Consider the following 7,500-nt stretch of genomic DNA (forward strand, 5'->3'; position numbering starts at 1 on the left):
GGGGACTATATGAATCGTGACCGAGTATTTGTTTTGTTAGCTCCCTCTTCCATCAGAGAGGGTAGTTGGTTGGGGGAGGGAGAGCGGGCAGCGGCAGCGCGGACAGAGGATGGAGAGAATAACCACAAAATCTAATGAAAGAAAGCCCGTTTAGTGCGACTGCTTTATCTGTTCATATGATATCCCTAGTCTGTGTGTTGTTGTGTTGTTTTGTCACACGAGGCGAATATGATATGCGCATAGCCAAACAGCTGCATGGCATTATAAACAGCAAATATTTCGTATATCTGTTTTATTTATTGTCTGCTTTTTATGGGATGTATACGCTACTATAAAGATTGACAAAATGGAGGGCTGAGAGGAGGGAGTCTCATTCACAGGGCCCCCAAAATCCAGTTAAGTCGACGCCCCACATGCACCTGTCTTCGTTTGGAAGAGATAGGTCTATAGCCTATAGTGGTTGGTCCGGTATGTGTGTGTTTTCAAAATGCACCATATCAGTCTCATGGAGACGCTCTGGTTCTGTAGCATAGCCACGGGTTAAATGAGGAGAGTTTTTTTTTTTCAACCATGCACCCCAACCGAAGCACGCGAGTTATTTTTAGAAGCGATATATAGGGAGAGATAGAGAGACAGCAGGCAGCGGTACGGGGAGGGCAATGGAGAGACAGAATGAAGGCGGCGTGGCTCACCCTTTCAGTCCACAACTTGTGTGACCAAAGTGCTTAAGATCCCGCATCCGTCGTGGCGTGGCATCCCACCCCCCCCCCCCCCCCCCCCACACACACACACACACACGCGCGCGCGCACACACACACACACACACACACACACACACACCACACACACACACACACACACACACACATACACACACACACACACACAGCCAGTTGAGCTATACCTGCGGGGCAGTGACGTCAGTGGTCAGAAGCACAAAACCGGTCTATTGGAATCGAGGAATGGTGAGGGGTCCACCCATACCCCCCTATCTCCCGTATATAGCCTATGGAGAGGGGGGGGTGGTGAGGGGTCCACCCATACCCCCCTATCTCCCGTATATAGCCTATGGGAGAGGGGGGGTGGTGAGGGGGTCCACCCATACCCCCCTATCTCCCGTATATAGCCTATGGAGAGGGGGGGTGGTGAGGGGGTCCACCCATACCCCCCTTTCTCCCGTATAGCCTATAGAGGGGGGGGGGGGTGGGGGGAGATACATATCATGTGGCCTTCAGGTATTGTTAGTTGTTACAAATGGTCCACTTTTCCGTAAAAGGTGCATGCCATCGTCGGCCCAATTCCTTACGTTAATCACGCACGCATATGACCGCGCTATGACCGCAGCTCCCCCGCCCCATTCATACTTCGAGTCTCCGTCTAGAAGTCATTCACAGAACAGTCAGAACTCTCTCTCTCTCACTCTCTCTCTCTCTCTCTCTAGCTCTAGCTCTCTCTCTCTCTCTCTCTCTCTCTCTCTCTCTCCTCTCTCTCTCTCTCTCTCTCTCTCTCTCTCTCTCCTCTCTTTCTTTCTCTCTCTGGTATATTTAAACATTTCACATTTCCATGGCGCCGCCGGACGAGTTATGGTTAGAGAGACTTTGGGAAAGGAGCGTCTTCTAAATGCAACCCAAAACAAAAGACTCGATGCTAGATCAGGACCATGGACAGCAAACTTACTGTATGGTATACTATCCACCATGCATGTTGTGTTGGGGTACACAGAGGTTTAACCTGATGTCATTTCAGCACCAGGGACAGCGAATCGCCACTTTATGTGCCGCTGTTTGTCTGCAATAGCAAAACGAAACAAAGCAAAGCAAACAAAATAAAAACCCCTGCAAGATACTAGTTTGGATCTATGCTTAAATACCGGTAGTGGGTCCACGTGATTTGGTTTGTCAGAAATCATCCCTGGTCGAATTTGGCGACACCCTGCGGTCAACCTCGCGCCACTGCATGTAGAAGCTTCCATTGATATAGGCCTACCTCTGCTGATTAAAACATTGAGGACTGTATAGGGAGAGAGTTGGAGGAAAGTGAGAGATATAGCCAGGCTTATATACACCACTCAGAGGGACCTGCAGGGCATGAGGCTTGATTATTGATAGATAAAGAAGAGAAAGAGCATAGAGCCTATACCCCCCCCCCCCCCCCCCTTTCCTAGCACGGTCATACAGTATATAGGCCCTACAGGCTGGGCTAAAAATAGCATCAACTGATGCGACGGGCGCAGCCCTGTTTTTTCTCTTTTTTTTCTCTCTCTCTCTCCTGCTGCCTCCTTCCTTGGAGACGACTTTTCTGTATCCTATACAGCTGTCAGTCAGCATATAGTGGTCAGTCAGTGTATAGGCTACACATCCCCCTCCGTGAGTTCTGTCCCGTCCCATGCATGCAAATTCTCACTCTATCATCAATAAGCTAATCCATCCATCCATCCATCCGCATGCACGCACGCACGCGCGCGCGCACACACGCACACACCATGCCTTCTGGTCCCGTGAACAACCATGCATGCATGCAGGTCCCGTGAACAACCATGCATGCACGGAGAAAAAAAAAGTCGACGGATAGGGAGGGAGTGATTTGTGTGTGTGTGTGTGTGTGTGTGTGTGTGTGTGTGTGTGTGTGTGTGTGTGTGTGTGTGTGTGTGTGTGTGTGTGTGTGTGTGTGTGTGTGTGTGTGTGTGGGAGGGGGGGGGCGTGCATGCATGGTCTCGTGCGTTGGCACAGCACACCCCCAATGAACGGTGTGTGTGTGTGTGTGTGTGTGTGGGGGGGGGGGGTGTTTTCATCTCGTTTCTTTCTCTGCTCGGTTACAGAGAGAGGGTATTGCACCCGTCGATGCCAACACCAACACGGGCGCTTATCGTATATGTATGCATGGAGGAACTGAGGAGAGAGAGAGAGAGAGAGAGAGAGAGAGAGAGAGAGAGAGAGAGAGAGGAGGAAGAGCTTATCGCCTCTTGTAACCCCCCGCGGCAGTATAGCCGAATATATCTGATTGTTATTTGTTAGATGCTCGTATAATAGGGGTACGTAGCCTGTATACTATAACATAATAAGGATATGGCTGCACATTTTGTGGTCAAGCAGAGACCGTCCATTTCTTCCACAGGCTGTAAACTGGGAGAATCTACACGTGACGTCAATGCCTAGCAACTGACGCAACCGTTCAACAAAAAGGGCCCTTCTCTCTCTCTCTCTCTCTCTCTCTCTCTCTCTCTCTCTCTCTCTCTCTCTCTCTCTCTCTCTCCCTCCCTCCCTCCCTCTCCCCCCCAAGCAAGCTTTAATTATTACTTTTCCCCCCCTTTTTTTGACAGTGTTCTGCGGTCTAAAAACAAACCAGAGGAGCGGGCTATTTCATTTGCACGGCATGCATATTTGACAGGATTTGTGAACCATTTGTTTAACTGCGGTTCCCGCATTTCTTTTTTTATTTCTTTTTTGCGTTCAGTCACTAGCCTACTATCTATGTGTCTTAAAGTTGCGCTGCCGCTCTGGAAGACACGCGATCGGACAAACACGGACATGAGACAGAGGAGGCATAGCCTAATTGGACAGGTAGCTTATTTGTCGGTAATGATTTGTCCATATGGCGTTGTTGCTATTTTTATCGGAATGGAAACTAGCCTACTATAGTGTTTGTTTTAGATTAGAGTGGTGTTGTTGAAGGCACATCGGCAAAAAAATACTGCAATGATGCAACGCAGGGGACTCGGTGCTGTTGTGCAGTATAGTTGGAGTCAGAGGTAGGCGATATATGTAGCCTGCAACATCCTACATTCACTTCATTTAACGCGCCTCCAGAGCGATGCCTTTGTGAGTGTTTTTTTTCTCTCCCTCTTCCATCCTCATGTTGTAATCTAAAAATAGCATCAAGGTGTTTTTCTTTAATATCGTGCGCCAGAAATAGACATAGACGGGTATCACTTGTAGCCTATAAAACGGGAGGCGATCCTCCTAAGTGCAAAAAACTTGGACGTGCATGCTGCCATGCCACTGTGCATGAGCCCCGCGCGTGACAATACACAGCAGCACCAGGATCTGTTGCATGTCTCCCAGACTCTCTCGTTCAATGGCAGGTATATATAGGCCTAAACGGATATTCTCAACAAAACCTCCTCTTTGTGTCTTTCTCCTTTCTCTCTCCCAATTTCAGACAAAGACCCATATGGGCGGCCAGATGGTGAGTGATGCTTTATATAATATAACGTTGCAATGTATGAAATCCATAATGTTGTATGTGTGACCTGTTGTATGCATGCTAGTGCTGTCGATGCGTGCTCTCTCTCTCTCTCTCTCTCTCTCTCTCTCCTCACTTACTTCTGCAACCGTATTGGCTGCACGCAAACACTTTGGCTCCTGGGTATGGGCATGTATGGTTTACTGATCTGGCATGCTTTTGATAAAAGCAATATTCATGCAAAATCCTATACTAGGAATCACCCTATAGTAAATAAGCAAGTCGGAGGGGGGAAAACTCTCATTGTTTTTCGGCGCTGTTTTCCCCCCCACCAATAATGTAGGCTACCCTCCCCTGTTAAGCGCGAAAACTATGGGGAACCCTTCTTTCTGAAGGGCGCCTTTCACTGCTTTATTTTATTTTTTATTTTTTAAGAGGACTATACTGAAAGAGACCAGCGTGGAAGAAGAAGAAGAAGAAGAAGAAGAAGAATGAAAAATGATGAGAGAAGAGAGGGGGAGAGAAAGCGGGTGGATGTAGCTTGCAGTGCCGAATGTGAAGTTGCTGCAGCACGGACAGATAAAGCTATACCGCGGGACTGCATGACGGGGAAACCCGGGAGCTGTCCATCGACCACGGTGCTGAAACCACACTGCGACTTGCGGTAGCGGGGGGAAGGGGGGGGGGGGGGGTAGAGAGAGAGAGAGAGAGACCGGTTGGGGGTTTTAGGGTGCACATGGGGGGGGGGGGCTCCTGTCCTACCTGTTTGCGTGTCGACAAAAAGCTTTTTTTTAGGAAAAAAACAACCAACCAACCGACAAAACTAACCAACCAACCAATAAAAAATGGCATTTGAGAGGGATATTCTAGATATTGAAAAGCTGCCATTAAACCCCAGCGATAAAAACGAGGTGCATATTTGGAGGAATATTGATTCGAGTCCCTCGGTGACGACTGCGTTTCCCGGCCGTGTGATTTGAACAGCCTTATCACAATTCACAAGCCAAAGACACGACAGGGGAGAGGGGAGGGGGGGGGGGGGTAGCTCTTTTGCTCACGTCATTTCGCTAATTGTCCCCCTCACGCCATGCCATGCAACTCATATAACCTGCACTTTGGGGTTTCCGATCTGTCTTTTTGCCTCGAAGCAGCGCGCTTCCACTGCATCGCGTTTAGTGTTCATTAGTTGACATACATCCATACATTCTAAAAAGTCAGAAACGTGCAGTCCTTGCTTGGGGTGGGAGGATTTCCCTGACTTGTGCACGAATGGTCTTGAATTATCTTCTAGAGTTTTATTTAAGGATGCTATAAAAAATGGGGGAAAAATGAAAGAAAAACATACAGTATAGGCTATAGTCGCGCAAGGATATATGGGCGCATTTAGTCACGCGGTTCTTCAAACCCAACGCGTCCCTTTTCTGCGTCCAGAAGAGATGGAACTTAAGAAGAGACGACACATGGAGGAATCACCCCTTGCTTTTACCGTGCTATAGTTTCAGAGAAGCTCAAACCCCGTGCATGGTGGTCAGTGCAACGTCTACGCGTATACAGCTCCATTCGATTCACGTTAAACGACCGAGGATCACGAATCTCGGTCACTTCGAATTCACTAGTGGTCCATGTCCTCAGTCAATTATCGCCGTTACATATTCGTAAATCTTACAGATATAGGCTATATAGCCATTATAGCCGCTGGCGTGTGTCACCAAATAGGCAAAAAGGCGGAGGAAAAAACCCCTCCAATGCCATGTCGGTATATGCGATCTAAATAAAACACCCCATGATATTCACCTGCAGCGAATGGATATCCGTCGATCACCAAACACACAAAACCCTTCTTCGTCGATAGGGGGAGGGGAGGGGGGGGGGGGGTATGGGGATCTCCGTTCAATACGTAATTCGACGCCGCGTAAAAGAAAAAAAAAAAAAAATCGGTGTAAAAAACAACACTGAGTGAGTCGTGACTGCTACTAAAGTGAGTAATGCGTCAGGAGATCCAGTCACCGCGCCGAGCAGTGCAGACTAGTGCATGGAGGGGCGAATCGTGACTGGCTGGGGTCGCAAATGGAAGGGGATAAGACCACCCAATAAAGACAAATCACACACACACACACACACACACACGCACGCACACACGGGCGCGCGCGCGCGCACATACACACACACACACACACACACACACACACACACACACACACACACACACACACACACACACACACACACACTTATTTCCACACAAAGGAGATGCATATAAGGACACATATTGTAGGTGCATGCAGTAGGCCGCCGCCCATGCAGGGTTACATTTACAAAGTCATGGCATGTGATGTGTTTTCATGCACAATAGGCACGTCACAGCGTCTCTGCCATATCTGGCGGCTGCCAATTATTAAAGCGGAGAAACCATAATACTTTGCCAGCCTTTTTGTTTCCTTTTTGGGCATCCCATGAAGTTGTTGGAACCCTCTAACAGCCAGTCTGTGAGTATCCCCCCTCCCCCTCACTCTCACACACACACACACACGCACACACACACACACACACACACACACACACACACACACACACACACACACACACACACACACACACACACACACACACACGACTCCCTCTTCTTAAAATCAACCCCCCCCCCCCCTCTCTCTCTCTCTCTCTCTCTCTCTCTCTCTGTCTCTCTCACTCTCTCTCCTCTCAGTAGTTTGTCCTAACATTACCCCCCGTGATGTTTTTAGTGCAATCTTGCCATGCTTGATGCTTGCCTGGCACCAGTAGAATGCAGAGAGAAGCGCATCCTCGGTGTTATAGTGGGGTGTTAGAGAAGGGAGATGAGGGCACAGAGAGAGAGAGAGAGAGCGAGGGGGGGGGGGGGGGGGGGGGGGGGGGGACACGGAGCGAAGGGGAGGGGGGCTGGTTATTGTTTCGGGTACCAAGTGGATGGTTTTTGGAGTTGTTGGCTACATTGGAATCGTGACCTCTCTATATTGTGAACTTCACTGGGCTTTACACTTTTTGGTGGGACTGTATAATATATCACGGAGCTCTTTCAGAGAAAGATGCAGGTAAGTTGAGTTATATACGTCAACGTCATATATTCCGAATTGGTCAATTAACAACAAATTAAAGATTGTTTGAACTTTGAACTATATGTGTGCTGCGGACGATATGATATTGTTCATGTTTTTTTTTATTGTTTGTGAGAAATGTAATTGGGTTAACGTGCAGGCTTTCTTTCTTTCTTTCTTTTCCTCTTTTTTCTTTTTTTTGTCAAGCTGAAACGCTAGGCTGAACATTGTTGCTGTGTCAACTGTC

Source organism: Protomyctophum bolini (assembly GCF_963924005.1).
Source record: "Protomyctophum bolini genome assembly, chromosome: 4".
NCBI classification, from domain to species: domain Eukaryota; kingdom Metazoa; phylum Chordata; class Actinopteri; order Myctophiformes; family Myctophidae; genus Protomyctophum; species Protomyctophum bolini.